This window comes from Nycticebus coucang, chromosome 16, assembly GCF_027406575.1.
Source record: "Nycticebus coucang isolate mNycCou1 chromosome 16, mNycCou1.pri, whole genome shotgun sequence".
NCBI classification, from domain to species: domain Eukaryota; kingdom Metazoa; phylum Chordata; class Mammalia; order Primates; family Lorisidae; genus Nycticebus; species Nycticebus coucang.
This window is the reverse complement of record NC_069795.1, coordinates 46670671-46692085: the sequence shown is the minus strand read 5'-3', so window position 1 is coordinate 46692085 and position 21415 is coordinate 46670671. Positions and strand designations below refer to the sequence as shown.

The 21415-nt window shown below is 37.4% G+C and overlaps 1 pseudogene; it reads right to left on the bottom strand.

The window, feature by feature from the left end:
* Positions 1-6492: 6492 nt before the first annotated feature.
* On the bottom strand, positions 6493-13369 carry LOC128567413 (casein kinase I-like; annotated as a pseudogene).
* Between the last annotated feature and the right edge of the window lie 8046 nt (positions 13370-21415).

The following is a 21415-nucleotide window of genomic DNA, read 5'->3' as shown; positions in this document are numbered from 1 at the left end:
ATTTGTATGCCATGTTCATTTGTGTAACCATTTATCCCAATGGTTAAAAGGTAGAAGAAACCCAGGTGTCCATCAATAGAGAAATGGATAAAGAAAATGTGCTATATGCATACGATGAAATATTATTCAACCTTAAAAAGGAAGGAAACTATGACATATGCTACAACATGGATGAACTTTGAGGACATGCTAAGCGAAATATGCCAGTCACAAAAAGAAAATACTGTATAATGAGGTCTTAATTAAGTTTGAGGACTTGGCCACAGTACACTTACATTGGCAGCAGATTACCCTGTTTCCCCAAAAATAAGACATCCTCTGAAAATAAGACCAACTTATAGGAAAGATAAGATGTCCCCTGAAAATAAAACCTAGTGCATCTTTGGGAGCACACCTTAAAATAAGACACTGTCTTATTTTCGGGGAAACAGAGTACAAACAGCTCAGTAAGGTTTCATAACCTCGGTGTATGTCTCATCGTAGTGTTCCTGTCAATGTAGGGAAGTGTCTTGCTGAGTAGCATTCACTGTTGTGTGTTGTTGTGTGCCATTGTAAGAATGTTGGTGCTTGAATTAGAGCAACAAGCAAACATTAAACTTCTCGTTAAACCTGACAAAAGTGGAAGTAAAATCAAGAACATGTTAGTCCAAGTTTATGAGAATAATCCCCTGAAGAAAATGGCAGTGTACAAATGGATTAAACATTTTTCCTTTTCTGAGGGGAGAGAAAATGTCACTGAAGAAGAGAGGTCAGGGGAGCCAGAACTGAGCTGAATGGACAAAAACATTGCAAAAATTCATCAAATGCTGCTTCTAAACTGTTGGCTGACAATGAGAAACAAAGCAGACCAAGTAAAAAATTGATAAACAGGAAAACCTGTGCATTTTCCTGATGATTATGGTTAGTGATAGTGGGCATTTTTTAGTGTATCTGTTGGTCATTTGTATGTCTTCTTTTGAGAAATGTCAATTTTTTTACTTGGGTCATTGAGTTTGCAAAGGGGTTCAACTGTATTGAAGATAGTGAATTGTTAGTTTTAAGTTATTTGCTTTTTTTTTGTTACTGAGTTGCATGAGTTCCTGATATGTTTGGGATATCAATGCCATTCAGATATATGGTTTGCAAATATGTTCTCCCATTCTGTAAGTTGTTTTTTAACTCTGTTGATTGCTTTCTTCAGTATGCAGAGTTTTTTAGTTTGGTGCAATCCCACTTGTCTATTTTTGCTTTTGTTGCCTGTGCTTTTGGGATCACAAGCAAAAAAATCTTTGCCAGGGCCAGGGTCAAATAGTTTTTTCCCTATGTTTTCTTATAACGGTTTTATGGTTTCAGGTCTTATGTTTAAATATTTAATCCATTTTGAGTTGATTTTTATGTATCAAGTGCGATAAGGCTCCAATTTTATTCCTCTGCATGTGGGCATCCAGTTTTCCCAGAGCTATTTATTAAAGAGAGTATCCTTTTCTCATGATACTTTTGTGGAAGATCAGTGAGCCATATATGTGTAGATTTATTTCTAAGCTCACTATTCTGTTCTATTTTTATGTCATAACTGTCTTGATTACTATAGTTTTTCAGTATATTTTGAAATCAGGAAATGTGATCCCTCTGATTTAATTCTTCCTTACTCAAGATAGTTTTACCTGTTCAGGGTATTTTGTGGATCCATCTGAATTTTAACGTTGTTCTTTTCTATTTCTATAAAGAATTCTATTGGGATTTTGATATGGAGTGTATGGAATTTGTAGAATCATTTGGGGCATATGGACATTTAATAATATTAATTCTTCTAATCCAAAGTCACAGGATGTCTTGGCATTTATCTGTGTCTTCTTTAATTTTCTTCATCAGCGTCCTATAATTGTCACACAAGTCTTTCACACGTTGGTTAAGTACATTCCTAAGTATTTTATACATTTTCTTGCTATTACAAACAAGATAGTTTTATCAATTTTTTTCAGATAGTTCATTATATGTTGATTTTGTATCTTATTATTTTATTGATTTTGTTTCTTAGTTTTAACAGGTTTTTTGTTGATACTTAAGTTTTTCTACCATATGATTATATCTTCTGCAAATAGATATAATTATACTTCTTTCTTTCCTAGGTGGATGCCTTTTATTTCTTTTCCTTGTATAATAATTTTGAATAGTACTTCTAGGACTGTGTTGATAAAAGTGGTAAGAGTGATACAAGAGTGGTACAAGTCTTGGGCTTGTACCAGACATTAGAAAAAACTTTCTGTTTTCCCCATGGTTTATAATGATGTGGATCTGCTTTTTCTGCATCGGTTAAGATTATTGTGTGGTTTTTATCTTTCATTCTGTCACTGTGGTCTACCACATTGACTGATTTGCATATGCTGAGCCATATTTGGATTTCACAAATAAGTTCTATTTAGTCAAGGTGACTGGCTGATCCACTGAATTTACTGTTGAAGTCAGTTTGCTAGTTAAGGATTTTTTGCAACTATAGTCTTCAGGTATATTGGCTTGTGGTTTTCTTGTGGTGTATTTATTTGGTTTTGATGTGATGCTAGCCTCATAAATTGAGTTTGGAAAAGTTCTTTCTTCTTTTATTTTTGAAGGAATTTAAGAATGATTTGTATTATTTTTTCTTTAAATGTTTGGGAGAATTTATCTATAGTGCAACCTAAGACTGGGCTTTATTGTTGTTGCTGTTGGGAGGTTTCCGATTACTGATTCAATCCCCTTATTTGTTATTAGCCTATATCTTCTTGATTCAATCTTTGTAAGTTGTATGCATGTGTTCTTATTTCAATTTAAAGAAGTCAATCTAGCATTTTTTGCATGGCAGGTCTAATATTAATAAACTCCTTCAGTTTTTGTCTACGAAAGACTTTCCTTCATTTTTTTTTCCAGGATGATGCTCCTTCATTTCTAAAGAATAATGTTACTAGGTATAGTATTTTTGTTTGTCAGTCTTTTTCTCTCAGAACTATGAATATGTCATCTTTCTGTATGTCTGCAAGATTTCTGGTGAGAAATCTATTAATAGTTTTAATTGAATGAGTTGTTTTGTTGTTTTTATAAGTCTCTTTGTCCTTGACTTTTGATAATTTTATTATAACGTGTATTAGTATAGTTTCTTTTGGGTTGATCCTATTTGAGAACTTTTGGCCCTACTGAATATGGATTCATAATTCCCAGTCATCCAAGACCTAGGAAATTTTTATTTATTTATTTATTTTTCTGACTAAAAGTATCAAAGGGATTATTAGTCAAGAAACAAATACCTTAACTGACAAGGGTGGATAGGAAAGAAACAAAGAAGCTGCCTACCCCAAAATAACAGACTTAAGACATTTCTTTAGTATTACAGTATTAATATATCCCTTAATAGCAGAATGTGATAATCATGGAATTAATTATTGCTAAAGTAGTTGTCAAATTAAAAGAAATGGAAATAAAATAAAACAAGAACAAATTAAACCTGACACAATCTGACCAAACACATGTCAATTTACAATTTCAAGGTTATTTTACAAAATACCTACATTTACACAATAGGCTCTTGGCAGCATTTCAAGAAAAATGTTCTTTTAATTTATCCTGACTCATTTAATTTATAAATGAGTAATTACACTATCTAAAGAATTATCATCAGTTAAATTTTCCTTTCCTCTGGGTCAAAGAAAAAGAAAAGCTCATGCAAATAAGAATGAAAGGAAGCACAAGCACACAGATAACTCAGAGAAGCAGAAGGGGTTAGGGAAGGTCAACAATCACTACACCTCACACACAGTCATACTCTCCAAGAAGACAGTCAACTGCTCATAGCCATTTTAAAGGTATCTTAAAGAGAAACATTTTGTGGCCAAATCCTTTAATACTTTCATTCCTATTCAAAATCAGTCCAGCTGCTAGTCAGTGGGCAGGAGTGACAACACCAAGTTCGGGCTGTTGCAGGACTAGATATTGTGCCTGCAAGTTCATTAAGAAAAGAAAAATGTAGGAATGCCTTTCCCCTTCAGACAAAAAAAAGAAAAATTATTTTCAAAATTAAAAAATTGAGGAAAAGTTATCACACTATCTAACCTGACTTGCAAAGGAATATCATGTAACAAATGGCTTGACATAGTCTATTAAAAAGCTGGGGGAGATTTGTATTTCATAGTGAATCAGCAAGGCATTTTTGTTGCTTAAAAAAAAATCTCATTTCCTTACAGAAACAGTTTTTGGTTTTTAATGAACTTATAAACAAAAAAATTCCCATTTCAAAATAAAAACAAAATCCCAGATCATATAGATGTTTACAGTGATTACGTTTATGCATGCAACATACATACATGTTCATTTGTAAGATGTTAACTAAATTTCTGTGACAACTATGTTTTTTTAAAAAATACCAAGAACATTATGGAGTTAATATAGAGTCCTAAGGATAATGTGGAGTCACTTAGAGTCACTAAGTTTTTCTTAAGTCTTCACTTATCTCAAGAATGGAAGAAAAAGTACCCAATGTACTCAGCCCTACTATGAAACTAATTTAGGGTTTTCACATGAAAGCTATAACCCAGTTACAACCTAAGAATAGGGGGAAGGGGGAAAGGGAGGGGAGGGAGGGGGGATGTGGTTGGAGGGAGGGGGATTGGTGGGATTACACCAGCGGTGCATCTTACAAGGGTATATGTGAAACTTGGTAAACAGTCTGTGAAGCTAGTGAATGATGTCCCATGATCATATCAATGTACACAGCTATGATTTAATAAAAAATTTAAAAAATTAAAAAAATAAAATAAAATAATTGCTGTTATTTCCAGCACAGCTAAGCAGGCAGAGTCTTTGATACGTTCAAACACTGAAATCTTTGGTTGCTACCACATCAGCTGGCATGCAAACAAGAAGCCAACCAGTTTAAGAATGTTTTAAGTGAACAACTTGTAAACCCCAGGGATAGAAAAACTCTAAGAATGCACAATTGTGAGCATTTACAATCATCACAATTGTGACTGAAGACTGTTCATGCCATTCTTCTGAAATGAGATCTCAAAGCAGTATAGCTCAAGATAAAAGGTTTTTTAAAAATTGGCATATGCGCCTTTTATCAGTCGAGGCGGAGCAAGATGGCGGCCGAGTAACAGCTTCCTTGCATCTGGGCACCGTGAGTCTGGGGACATAGGACTCCAGGCATCTCTGGCTGGTGGGAACTGCCTATCATCACTCCTATGAAGATACAAGGAGTCAGCGAGAGACTTCTGGACCCCAAAAGGAGGACTAAAACAGTGGAAAACCGGCTAGTGGTCGCGTGTGTTCAATCCGTCTAAACCCGCCCACAACTGTAAGTTCAGTAGCAGCGAGACTGCAAACCAGAAAGGCCTTACCTGTGAACTGTTTTGATGTCCTTGGACTTGGCACTGAGTTGAACTGCCTTGGGGAAGGCCTGAGCGGGAGTGCGGAGAACTTTGGCCATTGTCTAGGGCCCCAGTCTGAGCCGCTGAGCCAGACGGAGCTAATAGTGTTTGGTGGTGGGTCACACGGAACCATTGTCAGTGATCTGCCCCGGCAAGCTCCGCCCTCAGGGTCGCAGAGCTAGAAACGGGTGGGAGCTGGTAACCCAGCAACCAAGTAGCCTAAGGGTGGGGTCTGAGCCACCTTGCAGCCCTAACCCTCAGGGGCAGAGTGAGACAGGTTTTGGCACACTGGGTAAGTGGATAGCCACTTCAGCAGTGATTCCAGTGAGAAAGCTGGGAAAGCTTCTGCTCAGCAAGTTTACAACTTCAAAGTGCCTTTTAAGTGGGCTGAAGAGAGATGTAGGGTGTCTACCTGCTGGGGTTTGAGAAATCAGCAGCCTCCAGTTGTATCAGAACTGTGATTAACATCTCATACCCCAGAAGACGACGTGTTGCCCAGACAATATTCAATAACATATACAAACTGCTTTGTTTTTGGTTGTGTATTTTTATCTTTTTTTTTTGTTTGGTTGTTTTTTTTTTGTTTATTTTGACGTTGTTGATGTTCTTTTGTTTTTTAATTTCAATCTTTTCCATACAGATCCCTTTTTCTTTCTCAATTATTCTAGTTTAATTATAATTTCCCATTGCTGCCTTTTATAATAACTAGAACTTCATTTTTGCTAGTGTTTCTACTGCTATCATTTGGTTTTTCACCCAATTTTATCCCCGTAAAGTTTTCTGTTTGCTTGTTTTGGTTTGATTTATACCATTTTTGTCTTTCCTCTCTACCTGGTGGAGGTGGGGTACTGTGTCTGATCAGGTTAGCAAAGAGCCGCTGACCTCAAGGGAACCACCCAACTGGGCACCCCCAGAAGGTGGGGTTTTTTAAGGTTGTGTCAAAGTACCCTACTGTACACCTATATTTCCCTGTCTCCCTCTTTCTGTGCCTCTCTGCTTTTTGTCAATATGCCTTATCCCCACCCCCTGTCCTTTCTCCATCTTTCTTTTTTTTTCTTATCACTCGGTCCTCCTTTCTTTCATCTCTTTTTTGCTCTTCAACCTTCTCACCCTTCTGGTTCTGTAACCCTTAGTCCACAGGCACAAGAACTTAAAGAGCAAGAGGAAGTGAAAGGAAAATTAGGGCAAGGAAACAGATAAAAGAAATCACTCATGAGGAAGAATCAGCAGAAAACTCCAGGCAACATGAAGAACCAGTCTAGAACAACCCCACCAAGGGACCATGAGGTAGCTACTGCAGATGATTCCACCTGTAAAGAAATGTTAGGAATGACAGAAAGGGAATTTAGAATACACATGTTGAAAACAATGAAAGAAATGATGGAAACAATGAAGGAAATTGCTAATAAAGTGGAAAATAACCAAAAGGAGATACAAAAACAGAATCAAATCAGAGATGAACGATATGAAGAATATAAAAAGGATATAGCAGACCTGAAGGAACTGAAACAGTCAATTAGGGAACTTAAAGATGCAATGGAAAGTATCAGCAATAGATTAGACCATGCAGAAGAAACAATTTCAGAGATAGAAGACAAAGTTCTTGAGATAACTCAGACAGTAAAAGAGGCAGAAAAGAAGAGAGAGAAAGCAGAACGTTCACTGTCAGAATTATGGGACTTTATGAAGCGTTCCAACATACGAGTTATAGGAATTACAGAAGGGGAAGAAGAATGCCCCAGAGGAATGGAAGCCATACTAGAGAATATTATAAAAGAAAATTTCCCAAACATAACCAAAGAGTCTGACACACTGCTTTCAGAGGGCTATCGGACCCCAGGTCGCCTCAACTCTAACCGAGCTTCTCCAAGACACATTGTGATGAACCTGTCCAAAGTCAAGACAAAAGAAAAGATTCTGCAAGCTGCCAGAAGTAAGCGCCAGTTGACCTACAGGGGCAAATCCATCAGAGTGACCGCAGACTTCTCTAATGAAACTTTCCAAGCAAGAAGACAATGGTCATCTACCTTTAACCTACTTAAACAGAACAATTTTCAGCCCAGAATTCTGTACCCTGCTAAGCTAAGCTTCAGAATTGACGGACAAATCAAATCATTTACGGATATACAAACATTGAGGAAATTCGCCACAACAAGACCAGCTCTACAGGAAATACTTCAACCTGTTCTGCACACTGACCACCACAATGGGTCAGCAGCAAAGTAAGAACTCAGAAATCAAAGGACAGAACCTAACCTCCACACTGATGCAAAAGATAAAACTAAGCAATGGACTCTCACAAAATAAGACGAATAGAATACTACCACACTTATCAATTATCTCAATAAATGTTAATGGCTTGAATTCCCCATGGAAGAGACATAGATTGGCTGACTGGATTAAAAAACACAAGCCATCCATTTGCTGTCTGCAAGAAACACACCTGGCTTCAAAAGACAAATTAAAGCTCCGAGTCAAGGGTTGGAAGACAATTTTTCAGGCAAATGGAATTCAGAAGAAAAGAGGAGTTGCAATCTTATTTTCAGATACATGTGGATTTAAAGCAACTAAAGTCAAAAAAGACAAAGATGGTCACTTTATATTGGTCAAGGGAAAACTACAACAAGAAGACATTTCAATTCTAAATATTTATGCACCCAATTTAAATGCTCCCAGATTCTTGAAGCAGACCTTAATCAGTCTGAGCAATATGATATCTGATAATACCATCATAACAGGGGACTTTAACACACCTCTTACAGAGCTGGACAGATCCTCTAAACAGAAATTAAACAAAGATATAAGAGATTTAAATGAGACCCTAGAACAACTATGCTTGATAGATGCATATAGAACACTCCACCCCAAAGATAAAGAATATATATTCTTCCCATCACTCCATGGAACATTCTCCAAAATTGATCATATCCTGGGACACAAAACAAATATCAACAGAATCAAAAGAATTGAAATTTTACCTTGTATCTTTTCAGACCATAAGGCACTAAAGGTGGAACTCAACTCTAACAAAAATGCTCAACCCCACCCAAAGGCATGGAAATTAAACAATCTTCTGTTGAATAACAGATGGGTGCAGGAAGAAATAAAACAGGAAATCATTAACTTCCTTGAGCATAACAACAATGAAGACACAAGCTACCAAAACCTGTGGGATACTGCAAAAGCAGTTTTGAGAGGAAAATTCATCGCTTTAGATGCCTACATTCGAAAAACAGAAAGAGAGCACATCAACAATCTCACAAGAGATCTTAATGGAATTGGAAAAAGAAGAACAATCTAAGCCTAAACTCAGTAGAAGAAAAGAAATCTCCAAAATCAAATCAGAGATCAATGAAATTGAAAACAAAAGAATCATTCAGAAAATTAATGAAACAAGGAGTTGGTTTTTTGAAAAAATAAATAAAATCGATAAACCATTGGCCAGACTAACTAGAAATAGAAGAGTAAAATCTCTAGTAACCTCAATCAGAAACGATAAAGGGGAAATAACAACTGATCCCACAGAGATACAAGAGATCATCTCCGAATACTACCAGAAACTCTATGCCCAGAAATTTGACAATGTGAAAGAAATGGATCAATATTTGGAATCACATCCTCTCCCTAGACTCAGCCAGGAAGAAATAGAGCTCCGGAACAGACCAATTTCAAGCACTGAGATCAAAGAAACAACAAAAAAGCTTCCAACCAAAAAATGCCCTGGTCCAGATGGCTTCACACCAGAATTCTATCAAACCTTCAAGGAAGAGCTTATTGCTGTACTGCAGAAATTATTCCAAAAAATTGAGGAAGAAGGAATCTTCCCCAACACATTCTATGAAGCAAACATCACCCTGATACCAAAACCAGGAAAAGACCCAAACAAAAAGGAGAATTTCAGACCAATCTCACTCATGAATATAGACGCAAAAATTCTCAACAAAATCCTAGCCAATAGATTACAGCTTATCATCAAAAAAGTCATTCATCATGATCAAGTAGGCTTCATCCCAGGGATGCAAGGCTGGTTTAACATACGCAAGTCCATAAACGTTATCCACCATATTAACAGAGGCAAAAATAAAGATCACATGATCCTCTCAATAGATGCAGAAAAAGCATTTGATAAAATCCAGCATCCTTTTCTAATTAGAACACTGAAGAGTATAGGCATAGGTGGCACATTTCTAAAACTGATTGAAGCTATCTATGACAAACCCACAGCCAATATTTTACTGAATGGAGTAAAACTGAAAGCTTTTCCTCTTAGAACTGGAACCAGACAAGGTTGTCCTCTGTCACCTTTACTATTCAACATAGTGCTGGAAGTTCTAGCCAATACAATTAGGCAAGACAAGGAAATAAAGGGAATCCAAATGGGAGCAGAGGAGGTCAAACTCTCCCTCTTTGCTGACGACATGATCTTATACTTAGAGAACCCCAAAGACTCAACCACAAGACTCCTAGAAGTCATCAAAAAGTACAGTAATGTTTCAGGATATAAAATCAATGTCCACAAGTCAGTAGCCTTTGTATACACCAATAACAGTCAAGATGAGAAGCTAATTAAGGACACAACTCCCTTCACCATAGTTTCAAAGAAAATGAAATACCTAGGAATATACCTAACGAAGGAGGTGAAGGACCTCTATAAAGAAAACTATGAAATCCTCAGAAAGGAAATAGCAGAGGATATTAACAAATGGAAGAACATACCATGCTCATGGACGGGAAGAATCAACATTGTTAAAATGTCTATACTTCCCAAAGCAATCTACCTATTGAATGCCATTCCTATCAAAGTACCTACATCGTACTTTCAAGATTTGGAAAAAATGATTCTGCGTTTTGTATGGAACCGGAAAAAAACCCGTATAGCTAAGGCAGTTCTTAGTAACAAAAATAAAGCTGGGGGCATCAGCATACCAGATTTTAGTCTGTACTACAAAGCCATAGTGCTCAAGACAGCATGGTACTGGCACAAAAACAGAGATAAAGACACTTGGAATCGAATTGAACACCAAGAAATGAAACTAACATCTTACAACCACCTAATCTTTGATAAACCAAACAAGAACTTACCTTGGGGGAAAGACTACCTATTCAATAAATGGTGTTGGGAGAACTGGATGTCTACATGTAAAAGACTGAAACTGGACCCACACCTTTCCCCACTCACAAAAATTGATTCAAGATGGATAAAGGACTTAAATTTAAGGCATGAAACAATAAAAATCCTCAAAGAAAGCATAGGATAAACACTGGAAGATATTGGCCTGGGGGAAGACTTCATGAAGAAGACGGCAATGGCAATTGCAACAACAACAAAAATAAACAAATGGGACTTCATTAAACTAAAAAGCTTCTGTACAGCTAAGGAGACAATAACCAAAGCAAAGAGACAACCTACACAATGGGAAAGGATATTTGCATATTTTCAGACAAAAGCTTGATAACTAGGATCTATAGAGAACTCAAATTAATCCACATGAAAAAAGCCAACAATCCCATATATCAATGGGCAAGAGACATGAATAGAACCTTCTCTAAAGATGACAGACGAATGGCTAAGAAACACATGAAAAAATGTTCATCATCTCTATATATTAGAGAAATGCAAATCAAAACAACCCTGAGATATCATCTAACCCCAGTGAGAATGGCCCACATCACAAAAATCTCAAAACTGCAGATGCCGGTGTGGATGTGGAGAGAAGGGAACACTTTTACACTGCTGGTGGGACTGCAAACTAGTACAACCTTTCTGGAAGGAAGTATGGAGAAACCTCAAAGCACTCAACCTAGACCTCCCGTTCGATCCTGCAATCCCATTACTGGGCATCTACCTAGAAGGAAAAAAATCCTTTTATCATAAGGACACTTGTACTAGACTGTTTATTGCAGCTCAATTTACAATCGCCAAAATGTGGAAACAGCCTAAATGCCTACCAACCCAGGAATGGATTAACAAGCTGTGGTATATGTATACCATGGGATACTATTCAGCCATTAAAAAAAATGGAGACTTTACATCCTTCGTATTAACCTGGATGGACGTGGAAGACATTATTCTTAGTAAAGCATCACAAGAATGGAGAAGCATGAATCCTATGTACTCAATTTTGATATGAGGACAATTAATGACAATTAAGGTTATGGGGGGGAAGCAGAAAGAGGGATGGAGGGAGGGGGATGGGGCCTTAGTGCGTGTCACACTTTATGGGGGCAAGACATGACTGCAAGAGAGATTTTACCTAACAATTGCAATCAGTGTAACTGGCTTATTGTACCCTCAATGAATCCCCAACAATAATAAAAAAAAAAAATTGGCATATGCACATTTTCCCCACTAATTTGTGTGTGTTAACCATTTAGTTAACTTTTCCACTTGAAAAGATACAATAGAAAACCAGACACCGTGTTGCACTATCTCAGTTAATATTCACAATTACAGTGGCTACAACTCAGGATACAGCATTACCAAGGCTGCCCAGAGTCAGTTTATGCTGAAATTAAGTTCTTTTCACCAAGTAAACCGGTGTCCACACAACTGGCTAGTGTACATATGAATTAAAATTACTAAATTTGGGGAGAAACATATGCTGCTCCAATCATCTGCTCTGCTTCTTCTGTTTCTCAATTCCTGCTTAGAAACCTGAAGGGATTTGGCCCTGCTGACCCTGCCAGCTGGAAGAAGCCACCTGCTGTGCTTTCTATTTTAACATTGTCCAATCACATTTGTAGTCAGGACCCTGTCCTGAAAAGAGCGAGGAATAGCTGCCTCAGATACAGTAATCGGGGGCTTCTTCAAAGCACAGCCCGGGACAATAGTTAGAATACATGGCAAATTCTGCAAGAAACCCCTTACATAAAACTTCAACAGAAGTAGACATCGTCTTTTCACTAATCTTTTCATATTTTTGTTTCTTTTTTGCAGCCCTTAGTCTTTGCCATGGCAGGCTGGTCCTATTAAAATACAAAACATATCCTAATGATTCCATGTCATCTCGCAACTCTGCTCAATACCAAGATGTGCATTGATGCTAGCATATTGAGCAGTGCTAGTGAGGTTATCTTCTCTGTATGGTTTGTGTTGCTTTGCCCTGTTGTCTCTGTGCTTTTTGACCAAATCAAAATCAATAAGGAATAACTTATTACAGGGACACATAATACCCAATAGGAAGTTATCTGGTTTGGTGTCTCTGTGTATAAAATTCTTTGTATGCACATATTCAAATCTATTGATCATCTGGTCAGCTAATGTAGGTACAGTTTTCCTTGTAAATCTTCTTGAACAGAAATTGAAGAGGTCTTCAAGGCTGGGTCCCAGAAAGATCCAGGACTAGTACATTATGGTCTTTTTCCTGATCATACCACCATATGTGGGGGATGCCAACCCCACCATGAAGAATCTTACAGAGTTTTCTTTCATACAGCAACTGGAGGTGCCTGGCCTTCCCAGATTCTAGCTTCACTGCCACTTCCTCACTGTTGGTGATGTTGATCGCCAGATAAATGTTCTGTAGGGACCCAATCTTCTGTACCAGTTTGTATTTCCCTCTGACAATGAATTTGGCTTTGGAGTCACTGCTGCTCGCCAACCTGAGAGACGAAGGTGGACGCTGGGGCCAAGCCTGACTCTTCTGAGAGGACTACTGAGGCCTCTGGGGCTCTTCCCGGGACAGGGACTTGGAGAAAGGGGCAGGAAGTGGAACAAGGAGGCCTTCCAGGCACTCTAGGGCCCGGAATCCGTTAAGGGGAACCTGACCGCCACGGCTCAGTGGGCTTCTTTTTTGCCAGGCGGCAGTTTGTGAGATGTTCTTGCGGTCACCAGGCTGGGCCCCTGTTTCCTGAGCTGCAGCTTCTTCGCCTTGGCAGCGTGTTGCCGGCTGGGAAGAGGCGACATCGCTGCCCCCACCGCCCGGCTCCCCTTGGAGGGACCCTGTCACTCCGCTGACCTGCCATCTTGTTACTCCAGCTTCCTCCAACACCATTTAGGACATTTTTAGCTATTCTTTCTTTAAATAAGCTGTCTGCCTCCTTTTCCTCTCTTTTCTTCTGAAAATTCCATAATGGAAATTGCCTTGATGGTATCCCATAAATCCCACAGACTTCGCCACTATTTTTCTTTCTTTTTTCTCCTATGATTGGATTATCTTTTTTAAATTTTTTTTTAAATTGATATGAGGGTACAGATGATTAGGTTGCATTGTTTGCATTTGTTTGCTAAAGTCCAAGTTGTAGTTGAGCCCTCCCCCCCTTACACCCAAGAATGGAATGGGGTCCCCAATGACCACACAGGGCATTTATTCAAGCTGGAGCCTGGGCTGTCGGCACCCCCAGATGCAGCTGGGACTGAGAGCCCTATGCTCACTGCCTGCGGGGTTTTTATGAGGGGGGTATGGGGTGAGGGTTGTGGGAAGCAAAGCTGATAGGGTCCCGCCAATCTTAAGTGAGGAGGGGGTGGATGCACTCCGGGAGATAGTGACACATTCTGGGAGATAGGGAGGGGTGTGGTTCACTAAGAAACGAAACTAGGAGCTTTCAGGGTTTTTTTCAAGTGGAGGATGAAAGCCAAAAAAAACAAAATGACATCACAGCATCACTGGGTCCTTCAGCCCTTCACCCAGGAGGTGTAACCCTTATGGGAGAGCACACCTGATTGGATAACTTAGTCTGTCTTTGATTCTGCAGATTCTTTCTTTTGCTTGATTGACTGTGCTATCTCTATTGCATCTTTCATTCCATTGATTGTATTTTTTTCAGCTCTAAAATTGCTATTTTGTCCTTGTTCATGATTTTCATCTCTTCATTGAACTTCTCACTTTATGTATTATTTTCTTGAATCCACTAAATTGCCAATTGTATTTCCTTGTAGCTTACTGAGCTTCTTTAAAACCGTTATAATTGTCAGGCAATTTTTATATCTGCATTTCTTTGGGGTTAGTTCATAGATATCAGTGGTGTCGTGTTTCCTTGAGTTTTCATATTTCTTACATTGATGTTTGCATATCTGAAGAAAGAGATACTTCTTCCAGACATTACAGACTGACTTTAAAGAGATAAAGACTTTCACTCATAATGTATGTGAGGAAGTTAGCCAAGTGGGGTGCAGTAGGTCCTACTATCCGGGGGTACATTGATATGAACTCCTGGCAGCTGCATAAGCTGAGGTCTCTGTCAAAAAAAGACCATGGGTCTTTATGGGAGAGCACACCTGATTGGATAACTGGATAGCAAAGATTGAAGGTGTCCATGGAGGCAGTGAGAACTGCTAAAGTCTTTCTGCTTCCCTTTTCCTTCACGGGGAAATCTTATTTGAGACTAGAGGTTCACCAGCCAGCACATGCCACAGTGGCACCGAGATCCAGGGAGTGGGTACATGTGCAGCAGTGGTACTGCTAGGGCCCAGGGAGATATATTACTGTTAGAGACCAAAAAAAAAAAAAAGTGTAGTCACAATGGAAATACAAAGGATAAGAAAAAGAGGTTTTGAAGCAAAAACCAAACTAACAAACAAGAGACTTAAAAAGGAAGAGATTAAAAATAACCCAAACCATGAAATAAAAAAAGGTTGAAAAATACTGTGCTAAAGGGACAAAAATATGTATATCATTTCAATGTTAGTAAAGAAAAAAGGAAATAAATCAGAAAAATATACTCAATTTATAATTAAAATATTAATACTACTGAGTAAAAAAAAAATCTCCAATTGAATTTGGGACAAAATAAATACCACCTTATAATTCTTGTGGGGAAAAAAATAAACAAATAAATAAAAATGACCTAAAATTTAAACCTGGGAAACAGAGACAATGGTGGTAATTTTGATCAAAATCATGATGTCAGAAGACCATGTGACATTAATACAGGGGAATGAGATTGGTAGCTAATATTAGCTATGTTAATTATTGTATTTTCAATGTAGCAGTTATTGTGCCAAACAATTAGTCTCATCAATTCTGACTATGATCCTAAGAAATATGTCCTAATATTATTATGCTTAGGCAATTGTTGGCGTTCACACAAGTAGTAAGTGGAAAAATTAGGGTTTGCACACATGAAAAGATCACATTCTTAGCCTCTTCAGGGATCTGAAAAGTTATCTACATAAATCTGCTTAATGAAAACAGAAGAGAAAACTGAAGTCCAGGAAATCTCAGATGGTTTCTAAACATCATATAATAGGTGCCACATACAGTCCCAGAGTCTGGTCTCCTTGTTACTTTTCAAAACATGACTTACAACACTTTATTTTGATAGAAAGTTTATTTTTCCATGGTGTTCACACCTATCACTTAGCATTCCAAGAAATAAAATGCTTTTCTTGGGTCTAATTAAAGATTAAATCTTTAAAATATGCTTAATGTTCAAACAGAAACCTATCATCCTCATTAGTCAATCATTAAAGGTTAATAACTGAATTATTTTTAATAAAAAGATTTAGGTTTTGTTTGCTTTTTTAATGCTTTTTGTTTTGCCTGAATCATTTGGCATCGTATCATTAATCTTTTTATTTCATTTTACCTATATTGGTGAGTACAAATTATTCAGCATTCAGTTTGTGATCTTTCCTTTCCTGGGGAAGACAATAGTGTGGTCTGAATAGGAATGTGTGTCCTATGCTTCCATCTAGTGGTCATATTGCCCTATTACACTATGATGAAGGCTGCTCTGCTTTAGTGGCACGCACTTTTCTCTAAAACAGATCAAGATTCTTCAGTGTCCCCATTTTTATCATAGTCTGTTTTGTATCCCAGGAAGAATGAGAAAAGGGAATAAAAGCAGTGCAGAAAACGGGATTTCTCAGTGAGGGCGAGGTTTTGGGGAGGGAGAGCATATGCCCCCTACTGGCTGCTCTAGGCATGGCCGATTATATTTGATTTCATATATTTCATTGGCTTTGACACATTTTTCAGTTTGTCGAAGCAAAATACGATCATGCGTCGCTAAATATCAGGGATAAATCCTGAGAAATGTGTCATCTGATGATTTCATCATTGTGAAAACATCTTAGATTGTATTTACACACATTTAGATGTTCTAGCACTAAAGTCCCCAACCCCTGGGCCACAGACCATTTCCTGCCCACGACCTGTAGGGAACACTGCTGCACAGCAGGACGTGAGTGGTGGGCAAGCAAGAGAAGCTTCATCTGTCACTGTCTCTCATCACTCTCAGATGGGATCGTGTAGTTACAGGACAAGCTCACCGTTACCACTGATTCTGCAACATGGTGAGTGTATAATTATTTTATTATATATTACAATGTAATAATAATAGAAATAAAGCACACAATAAATGTAATGCATTTGAATCATCCCATCCCACCCCCATTCTTCAGTCGCAGGAAAAATTTTCTTTCATGAAACTGGTCCCTGGAGCCAGATAGGTTGGAGACCACCCATCTGGCCTACTAGCCTAGGCTAACTAGTATAGCTACACACCTAGGCTAACTGGTATAGATATTGATCCTAGGCTACAACCTGTACAGCGTGTTACCATACTGAATATTATAGGCAATTGTTACACAATGGTAAGTATTTGTGTATCTAAATATATATAAACATAGAACAGATGCAGTCAAAATACAGTATAAAAGATTAAAAATGATACACTTATACAGGGCATATAGCATTAATGGAGCTAATAGGATAGGAATTGCTCTAGGTAAGAGTTGCTCTGGGTGAATGAAAGTGAAGATCTGGTACATGACTATAAACCATTGCTGACTTTATGAACACTGTATACACGTAGACTACACTAAATTTATTTCTCAATATTTTCTTTCTTAAATAATAAATTTGCCTTAGCTTACTGTATGACAGATGTAGTATATGTAGTCTATATTGAACGAAATGTCATGTGGTACGTGATTATCAATCAGAAAACCAAAGCAAATGAATTGATCCCTTAATCTTGCTAGTCCTAGCTTCCTCATACATGAAAGACAGAAGGAAGGAAGTAGGGATAGTCTAAATGATCTCCAAAGGTCTTTTCATGTCAACATTTGATGACTCTATAACTTCCTCCTTAAGATATTTTGCCTACATGACATCCTACAGATACCTTTAGAAATTCCTAGAAGCATGGACTTTGTTGTTATTGTTAGATGTACTTGATCCAGTCAAAATAAAACCTGAATTTTTTCTTTTGTTTTCTCTTGGTAGGTAAAATAATTACTGCATATCTCAAGATGAATATTGGGAACACAACCATGCTATCCAAGTTTTCTCTCTGACCCACTGTCAAAGGAAAAGAAACTAGCTGACATGATCACAGTGGAAGAAGAGTGAACAGGAAAGTTTATGCCATGGAGAGCTTGAACTATTACAAAATTTTCCAGGGACCCTGTGAATCATTTTCTTTCCTGATAGTTACCACTTTCTAATATTGACATATGTGCTTTTCTGCTTTATTTTTTTTCTTAAGAAGCTTACCAGGCTTCCAAAGGAAAGCTCTAAAGGGATAAGGTTAAGGAGCCGACTCAGCTTGGACAGAGACAGATGCCTTGTTGTAATTGAGCTAAAACCCTTAGACCTTCTATAAGCCAACTCTTTCCAGTCTAAGCTATTGCCTTATTTTTATTTTTATACAAACCATTTCCCACTTAAAATTAATCACCAAAGAAAAAGATGAACTGCTTTTATTTTTTCCTCAATGCTAATATTGTTACAGATAGTTGGTCTATTCAATAAAGACATTACAATATGGTCTATTCAATCTATAATAAATGGATTATGATATTTGATGCATCCCTACAATGTAACAGGAGACACCCAGGACATCTGAACATGATTTAAATGACAGCAAGGAGGCATATGATCTGACAGATATTTATGAGGAACAAGTGCCCCCAGGCATTTCCACTGAGTCCTACAAAGTGGACAACTTCTACTGTAGTGCTTCATTCCTTCAGGCCAATGACGGTTCAAGGAGTCCCCTCCTATTCTTTATCAGCTACCAATACATCATTGTGGACTCAGAATTTTGGCATCATCAAAGGTAGTATTGAGATTATAGAACATAGAATTTTGGCAAGAAGGATGTATAAAGCATGGATTTATTTATAAATCAGAATTTCCCAAACTAGCTGTCCTGGAGGAGTACTTTTTTTGAGGCATATTAGTAAGTATTGTGAAGTTTTCTTAAAGAGGGATCTGAAGTCAAATAAGTTTGAGAAATAGAATTCAACAGAACTAAATGGATGTTTTTACTGAAACTATTGATGTGTTGATATCCATTTATCAGGTAACAAATATTTATTAATACCAACTATATGCCAAACATATAAGTGGTTGAGATCCCCCAGGGAAGAAAACAAAGATCACTTTCTTGTAGCACTTATATCCTAGTAGGATTAGGCAGATTATAAACAACAAACATAATATGTAAATTATATAAAATATGCTAAGTGAGATATAAGGTAGATTGATAACACAGGTTTTTGGAGGAAAGAAAGTGTATTATATATTTTTTTAAAGAGCTTTCAGGGTATGTTTCATGAATAAATGACATTTGAACAAATATTTAAATTTGTTAAGAAACTTAGTCATATAGGTACCTGGATGAAGAGTATGTCAGACAAGGTTGCCAGGCCCTCAGGTGGGGGCACGTTAGGTACGTTGGAAGGCCTTCAATGACGCCAGTGTGTCTGAAACAAGTTGCTAGGGTTGGAGTGGAGCATAGTAGGATGAAAAGAGAGGCAAGGAGAAGTTGCTGATTATGTAGGGCCTTTCTAACCATTATAAAGACTTTACATCGAGAAAAATGAGAAGCCATGGCAGAGTATTGAACAGAGGAGTAACTTGATCTGGTATTTTAAAAGATCACTGACTGTTGTGTTGAGAGTTAACTGAAACAAGGCAAGGGAAGAAGCAGAGAGGCCAGTCAGGGTACTCTTGCAAGCAAGAGATGATGATGACTAAGACCAGGGTTATAGCTGAGGCAATGGTGAGAAGCACCTGGTTCCTGGATACATTGTTTTAGGCAGATTGAATACAGAGTGTGAGAGAAAGACAGGAGTCAGGAAAGGTCAGTACTACGTCTGTTGACATGGAGAAGGCTGCAATGGATTGGGGGAAAATATTGACAGCTTCAACATTGGACATGTTTAACCTGACACACTTATCAGACATCCAAGAAGAAATATTAATCAGGCAGAAGTAAAATATTACACCATTTATGTAAAGCTTTAAAAAATGCAAAATGTATATTTTATTTTATTTTATTTTATTTTTACTTTTAATTTTTTTATTAAATCATAACTGTATACAATGATATGATTATGGGGCATCATACACTCACTTCATAAACCATTTGACACATTTTTATCACAGTGATTAACATATCCTTTCCGGCGTTATCTCAGTTACTGTGCCAAAACATTTACATTCTACATTTACCAAGTTTCGCAAATACCCCTGTAATATGCACCACAGGTGTGATCCCACCGATTCCCCTCCCTCTAACCACCCCCCCCTTTCCCACTTCCCCCTATTGTTAAGTTGTAGCTGGGTTATAGCTTTCATGTGAGAGTCCCAAATTAGTTTCATAGTAGGGCTGTGTACATTGGGTATTTTTTCTTCCATTCTTGGGATACTTTACTAAGAAGAATATGTTCCAGCTCCATCCATGTAAACATGAAAGAGGTAAAGTCTCCATCTTTCTTTAAGGCTGCATAGTATTCCATGGTATACATATACCACAATTTATTAATCCATTCGTGGATCGATGGGCACTTGGGCTTTTTCCATGACTTAGCTATTATGAATTGGGCTGCAATAAACATTCTGGTACAAATATCTTTGTTATGTTGTGATTTTTGGTCTTCTGGGTATATGCCCAGCAGAGGAATTACAGGATTGAATGGCAGATCTATTTTTAGATCTCTGAGTGTTCTCCATATATCTTTCCAAAAGGAATGTATTAATTTGCATTCCCACCAGCAGTGCAGAAGTGTTCCCTTTTCTCCGCATCCACGCCAACATCTCTGGTCTTGAGATTTTGTGATATAGGCTCAAAATGTATATTTTAATGCAAACATACATACACAATAATAGTATAACTGTATATAATTATATACACTAACTCGAGAATCAAAAGAGAAGGAAATTTTTATTATAGTACTCTGTATATTTGTAAAATTTATATTAAAAATATATTTTAAAGATGAAAAAGATGCTTAAGAAACCTGAGAAGCTTTAATGCCTGGGCGAAAAAAGGCCATGAACCAACTCAAATTCATGTGATAAAGCAATATCAGAGGATTCAGGGTGTCAAGGATACAAATCGTTTTGAGGAAATTTAAGAATTTCCTTCATAAAACTCTGTTTGGGGCAAGAAAATGGCATTCTTCCTAAGCCTAGTAAACAGGTCAGTTGTTGCTGTCTTGCTCACCTTTCGATAGTGTAGCTGAAAAAATTTAATTTCACTGACATGTCCATTCGTGTGCTTTGCATACAGAGAAGGAGTATTTCCAGGAAAATTCCTACTCTGTGTATGCAAAGTACCTTTAGGAGACTATGTGTTCATAAGTTATGCTTTCTAAATTAAACCTTAAATTAAACCACTTTTGTTATCAACTGAATAAACCATCATCTTAAAATATGACTCTTTACCTGACAAAAATAATCATTTGATTTTGTGTTCATGCTGTGGCAGTCAGTATGTGTTTGGGGAAGAAAAGATTCCTTTTAGCATTAAAAAGAACCATGGGATAAAGGAAAACATCTTCAAATGTATAATTAAGATTGAATTAATCATCTTTTTTCTCATTAAGCATATTATTTTGCAGTCATTAAATACATTTAAATGATATTGCATTGGATTAAGAGGATTAATGCCTAACCTCACTTCTTTGTTTGCCTAGAACTACAGCTGAGAGTTTATTGAGAATGGATCAAGCATCACATACTAAGAACCTTTCCTGGAAAAAGGGATTAGCAGATGTAAACTGAAAATTGTCAAATCTGCTTTGTTTTTCTTAAATTTCCAATGATCCAGTCCAATATTTTCCTGTAAATGATGTGAACCTATTT